Genomic DNA, 12,966 nt, shown 5'->3' with positions numbered 1-12,966 from the left:
GACAGCTTACATGAGCATTGCCCAACGTGGGGGGCCTCTGGATGTGTCTGACTGCAATTCCCAGCATGCCCCAGGCAGCTATGCCGGGGTTGTAGTCCAACACATCTGGGAGGGACTCAGGTTGGGGGAAGGTTGGCTTACATGATGCTCCTCCTCTCCACTTTATCCTCACAACAACCCCATGAGGAAAGTTAGGCTGAAAGTCAGCGACTGGCCCGAAGTTCTCCAGTTAAGCTTCATGGCTGAGTGGGGACTAAAACCCAGATTTCCTGAGTCCCAGTCCAACACACTAATCACTAAGCTGGCTCAGAAGAAGGAAGAGAGGGAGGAGGAGGAGGAGGAGAGGGGGAGGAGGAAAAGAAGAAGAGGAAGAGGAGAAAAGGAGGAGGAGGAAGAGGAGAAGGAGGAGGAGAAGGAGAAAAAGAAGAGGAGGAGGAGAAAAGAAGAGGAGGAGGAGGAGAAAAGAAGAGGAGGAGGAGGAGAAGGAGGAGGAGAAGGAGGAAAAGAAGAGGAGGAGGAAGAGAAAAGGAGGAGGAGGAAGAAGAGAAAAGGAGGAGGAGGAGGAAGAGGAGAAGGAGAAGAAGAGGAGGAGGAGAAAAGGAGGAGGAGAAGGAGAAGAGGAGAAGGAGGAGGAGGAGGAAAAGAAGAGGAGGAGGAGGAGGAGGAGGAAGAGGAGAAGGAGAAGGAGAAGGAGAAGAGGAGGAGGAGGAGAAAAGGAGGAGGAGAAGAGGAGGACGAGGAGAAGGAGGAGGAGAAGGAGAAAAGGAGGAGGAGAAGGAGAAGGAGGAGGAGGAAAAGGAAATAATGCATCATCCCAAAAAGAGGACAGCAAGTTGCATAAAAATTACATATACTAATTGAGAGAGAGAGAGAGAGAGAGAGAGAGAGAGAGAGAGAGAGATGCAAACAGAGAAATAATTATTTTAATTCAAATAGAAATGCAGCACATCTCACCATAGTGTGGACAATTATGCCCAGGTGAACCACCGTGTGCCTACTGGCTTAGTAGTCTGCTGTTCAGGTAGAGATGGGTGAACTCCCCCATGTCCACGCTGTTGGACGCTCACCCCATCGCCACTGCCCTCCACGCCTCGCTCATCTGGCCACGCGAGCTTCTCCTGAGACTCAGCTCAACCTGACAAGCGCTCGGCAGCTGTCCGCCCCCACTGCCGAAATTGCACACTTTCCCCTGTTGCATTAATGGCAGCCATAAAGGCCCTATGTGCACAAAAGCCGCCTGCAAGGCTGATGGTGAACGTAGAGGGCAAGTCTTCCCGTCTTTTAGCCCTTCTCTTTGCAGAAAGGAAGCGCCGTATATAGGCACGAACTGACTGATTACAGATCTGGAAGGGACTAGAAATTAATCATCACTCTGGGTATCTATCCCCCATAGATGAACCCCCATGGTATCATCAGCCCATCTGGTCAGCACCCACTATGGGAATAGAATGGAATCCTCCAGCTAAATGTGGTGTTATTTATTGATTTGGCACCATCTGTCCGCATGCCATTTTGCAACGTAAAACAGGATAGTTTCCTGCCCAGAGAAGCATAGAATCTAAAATTCACGCCAAAAGAGACAACAGGGGAATGGGAAAGAGGGGAGGAATAGTCATTTATTTCACTTACGAGCACTTGGGTTTTTTGTTTGTTTTTATGGGGATTAGGGAGTTGTACCAAAGACTTCATGGAACAGGTAGGCTTTGAGAAGGGGCATCACACAGGTGCTTTTGGAGGAAGTTCCCAGAATAAAGGGCAGTAAGGGAGTTGCAGGGACACCTGTATTGCTAGGGGGGGTGGAATGGAAGAGCCAATTTTGGTGATTAATTGCAGGCAGCAGTGGGATTGCTTTGGCAACCATCCCTGGTTCATATTAACTCCCAGATGTAAGAACATAAGAAGAGCCCTGCTGGATCAGACCAAGGGCCCATCTAGTCCAGCACTCTGTCCACACAGTGGCCAACCAGCTGTCGACCAGGGACCCACAAGTAGGACATGGTGAAATATCACCCTCCCCAGCAACTGGTATATATAGGCTTTCTGCCTACCCTTTTGTGCATGGTGTGTGTGTGTGTGTTGTCATACTCTTATCCTGTTTTACAAACAGGCAGACAAGCAGAAAGAGAGGAACCTGCATTTATCCCTAAATGTGAATGACATAAGCAAGGGGGTGTTCTGTTTCCTATGTGAGGTGCCGATATGGGGCTACATATGACCCCTCCAGGCAGTGAATCAACATGTGTGGTTTGCAAGGCATTGTGGGTAAGGATGTACAAGAATTTCGTTCCAGTTCACAAATTGTCCAAATTTGCCCCATTCACAAACCCAAATGTGAACAGGAATGTGTTTCTTCTTTTCAAATGATCTTTGCACAGTCCCGAAATTGCTATTGTGTTAGAAAAATGCATAACTTCTTCAACTCCCACCATCAGACATGGTGGTCAGGGCTGGTGGGAGCTATAGTCCAAGACATCTGGAGGGTATCATGTTGGGTAACACGGTGGTAGTGTATTGCTTAGATCAAGGTGGGCAGTTTGAGGTCTTCCAAATGTTTTGGCCTACAACTCCCATGATCCTTCACCATTGCCTATGCTGGCTAGGGCTGGTGGGAGTTGTGGGCCAAAACAGGAGAGAACTCTCCTGAGTGAGAGAGCCTCTCTCTTATTTGGGTTACTGATCAACTCATTCTTAGACACCAGTCATTTGTGGACATGCCCTAAGAAAAGAAAAGGCAACCTGGGGTCCTCTAAATATTCTGGACTACAACCCCTATACTCCATGTCCATTGCCCAGGTTGGCTGGTCCAAAACATCTGGAAAACACTAGGATACCTATCTGTTCCCTTAGATCACAAGGGGCTCTTGGTCCAGAGAGACCGCAGACATTGCTGCACAAAGCTATGTTGGCTGGCTTGGCAGATCAGAATTGTGTTTTATGCCAATCCTTCATGCTATGATTTATATTCATGGACTCCAATCCTCCCAAGCTTATAATGAGGAGACAGTAGCCTCACTGCTGTGACTGAATCACTTTGGGCCATGAGAGGTAATGACTATGATTCAGTGACATCTGTTTCAGATTGGCATCCAAGAGTGGGAGTGGATTCCTCATCTCATGTTCTCAAAGGCATCAGTGACCAAATACAGGTAAATCATCAGTAGAACAAGGATCATGTTTGGGCATTTGTAAATATCAATGCACCACACTGGAGATGATCAATACCATAAAGCATTGTGGTAGCCTATAATAAGCCTCGTCGATCACATGATGATGATGATGATGATGATGATGATGATGATGATGATGATGATGATGATAAGAAGACAAGAACTGATCTACATACAACTCATTTTTGTTTTGTTTGATGTACGTTGTGAGAACTGAATCCACAGAGTGATTTCCAAGCTTTTCTAATTGGTCTCAGATGGGTCTAGCAACAAACAGACCACTCTATCTTTTCAGAATGTGGCTATGGGAAAAGAGTCAAATAAGATCAGACAAAGTCAAGGTCAGATATCAATTAGAAAAATTAAGGAATAAATAGCACCAGAGAGAACTCTAATTAGTAGTAGGGCTGGAATCTGGACAAGCTTCTTTGTATGTTTCTCCAACAACTGGCAGGCTCAGACTGAGCCTTAAGTAGGAGTTGGGCTTCCTAAAGGCTATTTGCACCACCACCACCACCACCACATACACTGAGGCCTTCTCCCTTATAGGGACCATGCTTGCTTTGAAAGTCTTGGCTGCAACGACATGGAGGCAACCAGGGTGGGGGCTTCAGAACCAGGGTCCCTGGAATCTAAAGATGGCAATGTGACCTCCTCTAGAAGCAGGAACTTGTCTGTTCTTTTTGTGGCCATGAGTCAAGAAAAGTGTCAGTGGCAACATCCTCTTTTGGGCATGAGAGTTCTATTTCAGAGGCTTCTCCTCCTGAAAAGAGGGAATTGGAAAAACGTGTTGCTGTTTTTGCTCTTGTAAATAGAAAGAGCAATAACTGTATTGCCTGCCTAGCCACCATTTTGCATCCTCCACAATGCCTCAGCCCTTGTATCACTCCAGGGCATTGTGGGAAGAGTGGTAGTGGTGTGAATGGCAAGAAGAAGAAGAAGAAGAAGAAGAAGAAGAAGAAGAAGAAGAAGAAGAGGAGGAGGAGGAGGAGGAGGAGGAGGAGGAGGAGGAGGAGGAGGAGGAGGAGGAGGAGGAGGAGGAGGAGGAGGAGGAGGAGGATCATTATTATTATTATTATTATTATTATTATTATTATTATTATTATTTAGGCAAAACATTCTACAAAATGTTATCTTTGCAATGGGGGCAGGCAGGAACGACAGAGAAAAAAGTCTCCCAGAACATCATCTTCTGAGAGATTTCAGTTCAGCCCTGTTTCAGACAGATGAGCTCAACAATGTGAGTTGATCTATTTGGGAACATGACTGCTTGACACTTCTCGGGAGAATGTTACCCTCTCTTCCTACCTCAGGCGAATAAAAATGAGCTTTGACAATCCTGTTTGTCACAGTTATCTGATAAGGAAGTCTGCTCTGCCAACCGGAGGGGACAGCAGCAAAATTACCCCCAAGAAAACAGATACCATCACTAATAGCTTTGTCTTTCACTCATTTATAACCCAGATAATGCTCTCTTTCTGACACCAAGGCTTCGCACAACACAGATTAAGCAGTAATGAGCTCCCAAACTTCTTGCTTCCGCAAGCAATGTATTTCCCAGGCATCATAAAGGGTGTCTCCTCTAAGGCCAACAGAAGTCTACAATACAGTGCATAATTAGTGTCCAGGTAACTACACTATTCCTTTAGTTGCATTGAACAGACCGAATGAGATGGGCAGGAATGCTGGTAGAACCTGGCATTCTTGGGCAACCAACTGGAGCCACCACTGATAGGACAATAAGAAGCCATCTTATACTGAGTCAGACCATTGGTCCATCTAGGCCAGTATTGTCCACACTGACCAGCAGGAGCCCTCCAGGTTTTCTGACAATTTTCTTTTTTAGCTTTACCTAGATTGAACCTGAGGCCTTCTGCATGCAAAACAGGATCTCTATATCTCTGAGATATGCCCCCCCTTGGCCAGCCCTCTTTCCCTCACCTGACTGGATGTGTGAACTGCCTGCCATTTTAAATTTACCACAATTGTCTGGAGCTTCTGGTATACTTTCTCTCTGGACTCAGAGTGCCATGAGAAAGAGGGCGCAGTGGCGAGGGAGTTATCAAGGTTTCTGGAAATAGAACAGGGAGACAGTGGAAGTGAGGAATCTTTCCAGTTGCCAGCTAATCAATTGATTCAAAGCCAAACAGAAACTTCTCCATCTGTGGGAATACAAGATCTTACAAGGAAGGAGGAGTTGGGAGTGACGGACGCCAGAATCGGGCTTCATCTCAAGAGGAAGGAGCAACTTCCCAAAGGTTGGTCCATCAAAAGAGGTCCCAAGGGGAAGAAACTCCCTGAAGGCAGGACTAGAAAAGCCGCTCAGGTTTCGTACTGCTGGCTAGCGCTGGTTTCCTGGCAAGTCTCATAGAAATAGCTCATCCCTCAAATGGGTCTTTGGTTAGTCTCACGTAGTATTGTGCAAAGCTAATTAGAGATCTTCACTCTTGGTTGATGGAGGCTGAGGAAGTCTGTACCCTGAAGCGCTGTTGATCTGGCTGATTCACATAACAAAGCCTATTTACTAAGAGATCAACTTCTTTGCTTGACTGCAAACATGCCAGGCGGTTTGGCATTTGACTGTATGGGAGTGTTAACAGGGCAGCTGGGGGCCAATTAATTTAGAAGGAGCCCCAACTTGTCAAGGCTTCTTCAAACAAGCCCCAGGAGGTGGTAGGTTCTCCTTTGCCCATCTGCCAGGTATGGTATCTTCCCTAAGGCTGCTGTAGTTGTGTGATTCCTGAATTGAGCAGAGGGATGAACTTGATGATCTTCAAAGTCCCTTCCAGCTCCAAAATGCAATTATTCTAAACTAGGGACCATGAGAATTGTGTACCTGTTTGAAAACATTCAGAACCCAAAACGTGAGCAGGAATGTGAAAATCTGCATTTCCCCCCACCCACCCAAACCCCCCCCCCCCATGCTATGGTGGAAAATGTGCACTTTTCAATTGGGGAAAAAACTAATTTAAAAAGTGCATTTTTTATTGAAAAAAGAAGAAAAAACTGTCGTCATGTTTAGGAATGCGAACAAGACAAAATGAACTTTGAAGAGGAATCTGAGATCCTCAAGGAGCGCATGTTCACCAATCCGTATTCCAAGCTGTGGGGATGAGAATCTCAACCTGTTTTATTTTAACTAGCTTTATTATATTAGGAAAAGTGCACACAAAATGTGCATGTTAGGGAGAAATATGCAGAAATATTATCCTAGTGGTATATGCAGAGATTTGAAAAAGTACATAATACTATTTATATTGGGGGAAATGCACATAAAAAATGAGGCATTTTCATGCAGGCATCTGAAGACAGCCTTCACAAAATTCATTGGACACAGGATGAAACAAACCTAGCTGTGGAAATGTGGTGAGCTGAGTGAAAGCAAACTTGGCAGAACTGCACGTCTCTAGGTACAGAGGTGTCACCCTAACTCATCAAAAGCCCAGTCCAATAGAACAACTGCCACTTGCCATCTAGGATCATAGAATCATAGAATAGCAGAGTTGGAAGGGGCCTATAAGGCCATCGAGTCCAACCCCCTGCTCAATGCAGGAATCCACCCTAAAGTATCCCTGACAGATGGCTGTCCAGCTGCCTCTTGAATGCCTCTGGTGTGGGAGAGCCCACAACCTCCCTAGGTAACTGGTTCCATTGCCGTACTGCTCTAGAAGATAGGGACCCCAATGAACCATTGTGGGAGATGGTTCCACAGATGCTCCTCCCCTTCCTTCTGATGAAGGCATTCTATTGGTAGCCTATTAAACGGATGTCACCATCCCAAGAAACGGCCATCTCTAGCCAGGTGTTCTACCAAGGGGAATTGCTATTAACACACCATGAAGTTAGGGGGAATTTACTTCTGTGGCCAAGCTGAGTGCATATAATTGTAGGGAAGAATCTCAGCACCAGGTGTGAGCATGTGTTAACAGGTATAATGCTGGCTCAACAGCAGCAAGGTCGTGCGCTAAAACACCAGAATTTTCTGGTCTTCCCAAATTACAGCTGGCAAAACAATGCTGCTCATGTTACTGTTTTATTGGCAAGTCAGCCTGCTACACTCAGCTACAGGGCTTATAAAACAGTTTGCTTCATCCATGGAAGACAGCCAGCGAGGGACGCTCCCTCCCTCATCAAAAAAAGGGGGAGGGGAGACTCCACCAAGAAAGCTCAAATGTCATGCTCGAAATCAATTGTGCAGATTGATGGCCTGACAGTGACTGGGCCAGAAGCCTAACCCATGTGTCTCAGGGAGGAAGACCAAACAGGCACCAGGGCCTCATCAAAGCAGGCATCATTGTTTGGGGTAGCGTTGCCCAACCCATAGTCATCCAGTTGTGTGGGCCTGCATGGCTATTGGCTGTGTTGACTTGGAATGATGGGAGTTGTAGGTAGGGATGTTGTGAGTGCCCAGCTTAGGGATAGAGTTCAACAGAACTCCCCCACTCTCATCACCCCATACCACACTTGCTGAGCTGACACCACTTACTGGATCCAGTTTGGCAGCATGGTCCACAAGCATCTGGTGGGTGCCGCTCCTTCCCAAGTCGCCATGTGATGTAAAAACGATGGGTTGGCTGTTTTCCAGAAATGTAGTCTTACACAAATGGTGCCTTCTTGTCCTCGGACTGTGGCGCTGATGCCTGTAATGTTGTGGAGTCTCTCCTGAGCTCCTGGTATAGCATCATCCTCTGGAGCTTCCAGTGTAGCATCTATCTGAGGCAGCATGTGTAAGGATTGGGCCCAGCCACTCTGCAAGTCTTTTGGGATGGCTTGGTTTTGAATTGGTGGACATAGAACTGCTGGAATTAGTTTGTTGACACAGCTGCCTGCATTTGAATCTCCTTGGAGGTATGATTGAGGGGACCATTACAATGGGCATCTGCACTTCAGTGTCCCAGTGGGGATAAGACCCTGGCTTGATCAGACCAAAAGTCCATCCTGTCTGTCATCTTATATCCAACAGTGGCCAGTACGCTTGGAGTTACAAGTGGTGAATGGCTTGGCACAAAATTCTTTTGGCACCCTGAAATGAACAGGGACGAAGGTCAGACGTGAGTAAGCTTTCTATAGGATATTTCTTAACAGTCGATTGAATGTGTCAATGCGTCATAGATTCAGGGCACACCTGTCTGCGCATTGCATCCCAAGCAAACATCACTCAAATGAATGAGAGTTTTTTCAGCTGTGTGCTTTGTCTAGATATCCTCAGAGGTGGTGGGGGTGTTGTTACTTCCTATCAGCTCTGTTGGCACTTTCCCCCTTCATCCAAGAGTTTCGGGAGCCAAAGAAAATAATTGACACATCACATAGATCCCTCCAGGGCAGGGATGCTAATACAATCTCTGCTGAAACATTTCATCTCATGTTGCCAACAAGTAGAAGCCCAGCAAATGACTCGTAGGCGGTGACGCTATCAACATGGCGAACTTCCATCATCAATCATGATGAACGCTGAGTCAAAGTCAGCATCCCACAGCCAGCTATCCAATCAAGTCATTATATCAGCAAAGTTTCATGGCTCCGGCAGATTTGGATGATAGCCTGTGCTAACAGGTGTCCCATTCTCTTGACCCAGTACTTTGGATATAAAATGGGGTGGAGAATGGAAAACGATAGTTACAGAGGCTGGTTTTCCAGAAACAATGAGACTTGCGGCACCTTGAAGATTACCAGGTTTACCAAAACCAACATTTTGGTAGGCTAGAGGCCACCAACAGATCCAAGTGGGCTACAGCGCATGAAATCTAATGCTGCAATGCATCTGTTAATATATCAAAGATATCGCAAATAGAGCTGTACACAAATGGTCAATAAATTCTCCACTCTCTTTGCAGGCAGAGAAATTGGAGGGTCAATTTCACCAAATTTCTCAGCAGTTGCAAGGGAACCAAATTTCTTACAGGTCAGACTCACCACTGGGAAGGGCTGTAGCATGGCTTCTTGCTTTCTTTTCCTAAGGGTTTATTCATGGCTACCGCAAGTGTCAACAGCAGTAACTCTTGTTGACAGCCTAACCCCCTATTTTGCATCCCCCACAATGCCCCATACCTAGCATTGCTTCAGGGTGAGTTGCAGAGAGGGAATTCAGCCAACATTAAAAAAAAATGATGACGAAAATGTGGGGGGGGAATCCTCAAAATGTCTTATTTCTAGAGGGGTGGAGGTAAGAAAATCAAAATCCTAGAGCTTTTTCTGAGAAAACTGTCTTCTGAGAGGGCATTTTATAATTTACTGGGATTGTTTAGCTTGGAGAAAAGGAGGCTAAGGGGAGACATGATAGAGGTGTACAAAATCATGCCTGGTGTGGAGAATGTGGATAGGGAGACATTTTTCTCACTCTCTCAAAATACTAGAACCCCCTGGGGTCATCCCATGAAACTGATTGGTGGGAGATCCAGGACAAATAAAAGGAAGGACTTCTTCACACAGCACATAGATAAATTATGGCACTCACTACCACAGGATGTGGTGAAGGCCACCAATCTGGATGGCTTTAAAAGGGGGTTGGATAAGTTCCTGGAGGCAACGGCTAACAATGACTACTAGCCCTGATGGTTGTGTGCTATCTGCAGTATTCGAGGCAATAAGCCTGTGCGCAACAGTTGCTGGGGAACATGGGTTGGAGGGTGCTGTTGCACCATGTCCTGCTTCTACATCCCTGGCCGATGGCTGGTTGGCCACTGTGTGAACAGAGTGCTGGACTAGGTGGACCCTTGGTCTGATCCAGCAGGGCCCTTCTTATGTTCTTATGTTCTTTTTTTGAATTGCTTTTGGTGGTCTTTTTGAGCTTCCTGATCTGAAAAAAAAAGACCTCCGGGAGGAATTACCGCATGTCTTCCCCTGGGCTTTCATTGACGTGTGGGAAGCTAAGGAGGCTGCCAGCTGCCAGAAGAATGATTGTATAAAGACAAAGAGGACACACACACACACACCTCAGACATTTCATAAGTAAGGTAGGCACAAGAACCCGAAAAGTAACCCATGAGAATTTCTCCTAAATTCTCTTCTCCTTTGAATTTCTTTTCGAGAGCAATTTCTTTTTGTGGAAAGATGGAGGTAACTTGTGGAAATGTGGGGGCAATTTGCACAAATCTTGCATTCCATGGCTGCTCCCTTTGCACAATTTCCCCGTTCACGCAGAGCAAACAGCAATCGCGAACAAGAATTGAGCACAAGCCCAGTGGCGAGAAGATGGACTCACATCCATCCGGTTTCGCTGGGTGCTTGCTGAGCTGCCACCCGTCCCCATTCGCTGTGCTGTGTGAGCTGCTGGATGGATTGGAGAGTGCCTGATCAGCACTGTGGGGTCGCTCATCCCCATAAAAATGGCAGCTTCACATTCCCAGAAATCTAATGTTCTGTAAATGGCAGCAGTAAAGGAGCCATTTATGCAACATTACAGCCATGAATGGTCCAGGAGGCTGACAAGCCATAGCTAGATGGGGCTTTATCCCGGGGTGAACCCCGGGATCATCCCTGTGCGTCCACATGATGCACAGGCGATTCCGGGATCAGGGAGGGATCATCCCTCCCTTGCCCCAGGATATAGCCCTTGCCAGTTTTTCCATGGTCCTGGGCTAAGCCTGGGACCACGGAATGTGTGGCCAGGTGCCGTGGGTTGCCCCATCTCCACACAATTCGTGCGCTGCTGCTTTTTAAAAAATGGCAGACGCGTGTCTGCCATTTTTTTTAAAGGGGCAGCAGCACATGAATTGTGCTGAGGTTGTTGCGTGTCACGTGTAGACAGAGGAGGGATCTCACATTAAACACAATGCGAGATCTTCCCTCCTCCGTCGTGGGATAGTAGGTAGATCTAGCTAAGGCCATAGCCCCCCGGACTCCACCCCTCTCTCAGATTCCCACAACACCCCTAAACCTACCCATCTCAAAGACTGTTCATTCGCCCACCCCTATTTTATAATTTTGTGTGGAAATGGTTTTATATTATGCAATTATATTGTAGTTTTAGGGTTTTAATTTTTGTAAGCCACTCGGAGAGCTCTGGTTCTTGGTCAGTATAGAAATGGAATAAAGGAAAAGAAAGGAAAGGATATTGAACTGCAGAACGATCTAAGCCAAATCCTATATATTTACCGTTCTCCTCAAGATATACAGGGCGGTGGACCTGCGGCCTATCTGAGCTCCCTTACATATTATAAATACAGGTGGGCGTTTACTAGGGCTCGCTCTAATGTTCTCCCTTCCAAGTTCACAGAAGGCAGATATCAAGGAATTCCAGTCTCCCAAAGGTTATGCCCATGTGATTCAGGTGAGATAGAGACATCCTCTCATGTGCTTTTACACTGCTGGTTCTACTCAGAGGCCCGGTCAGGTTTAATCCATCCTCTACTACAGGACTTTCCAGGTAACACTGAAGAATTTTATGCCAAGTTCCTCCTTGCCGACAGAAACCCCTCAGTTACCTATAAGGTTGCTAAATTCTGCCTTGGCTATGAGGACACGTCATAACCTATCAACCTCGGAGGACTGTTAAATCTCTGGGAGATGGGAACTAAGGATCTGTACTATTTTGTATGGTTGCTGTTGCTGAATTAATGTTGTGCTGATCTCGGACCGTAATAAAGTGATTGATTGATTGATGGGTGAAGGGCCTCAGGGCATGGCCGTGAACCGCCTGCAATTCTTAGAGAAGGAACCAATGCTGTTTGCCTTTGAACATAACTTTTGGCAAAGTCACCGTGATCCAGAAATGCACCACGGAAGTGCCCATTTGTCATTGGCGTCCTTGCTGGCGTTTCCCTCGCTTGCCTCTCCAGCGCCGATAGAATCACTCACCCATGAGGTTTGCCACTCACATCCCTGCTTCTCTCTTCGAGAAGAGGATTGAATTGCTTTGGGAAAATAATAACTGCTACATTATGGGCCAAGTTGGAAGGGAGTTGTGCAGGCGCAAATAATTAAACTAGAGAGAAAGAGAGAGAGAGAGGTTGTCCAAGTTCATTTGCCCATCATTTATCTTGTCTCTGTTATTGATGGCATTTTAACCCATTGAAAGGATGGGTCATGAGCGCCACCATTAGCGATGCCCCCCATTTTGATTTAAATGCACTCAATGGATTTGTTGCCTTCCTGATCTCAGCTGAGCATTTGCAACGGGGGTTCCTGCCTGACAAACCGAGTTGAAAACAGGGAACCACTTTCAGCCCGAGGGCAAAATTCAATTTCAGAGACGCTCTCGCAGGCTGCAATCCAGCGCGGGGGGGGGGGGGGGTAGGGGCGGAGGTAAAAGATCTGGGTTCGAAAGTGCAGAATAACAAAATAAAGGAGACCGGCGTTTTGCAGCTTCTAGCTCTTACTGCCAGGAAGGAAGCTTGAGGCATTTTTGACCTTTTAGAATGGTGAAAAGAAACTGCACCAAACTCCAGGAAACCAGTAAATAATTGGTGGTTGGGGGAAATTGGGTGAGACTAGGGGAAAGGGGAAAGGGGCATGGCCTTCTGGGGAATCTCAGCAGGCCAAATGTGGCCCTTGAGTCTGAGGTTCCCCATCCCTGGTTTAGAGGATTTGGATTTGCATGCCTCTCAAGTGAAGTCCACAGGGGTATTTTTGTATTATTATATTATTATTATTATTATTATTATTATTATTATTATTATTATTATTATTGTTGTTGTATCCCACCCTATATCACAAAGATCTGAGGGCGGCATACAGATAAAATCATACAGCCAATATAAAACAATAAATATACACAACTAAAAACAAATCAAACCATTAAGAAGCTAAAACCAGTACAGATTTAAAACAGTAAAACCAATTAAAACAATTAAAACTATGC

Source organism: Elgaria multicarinata, chromosome 17 (genome assembly GCF_023053635.1).
Source record: "Elgaria multicarinata webbii isolate HBS135686 ecotype San Diego chromosome 17, rElgMul1.1.pri, whole genome shotgun sequence".
Lineage (NCBI taxonomy): Eukaryota > Metazoa > Chordata > Lepidosauria > Squamata > Anguidae > Elgaria > Elgaria multicarinata.
The sequence above is the reverse complement of the archived record's forward strand: the minus strand, read 5'-3'. Positions refer to the sequence as shown.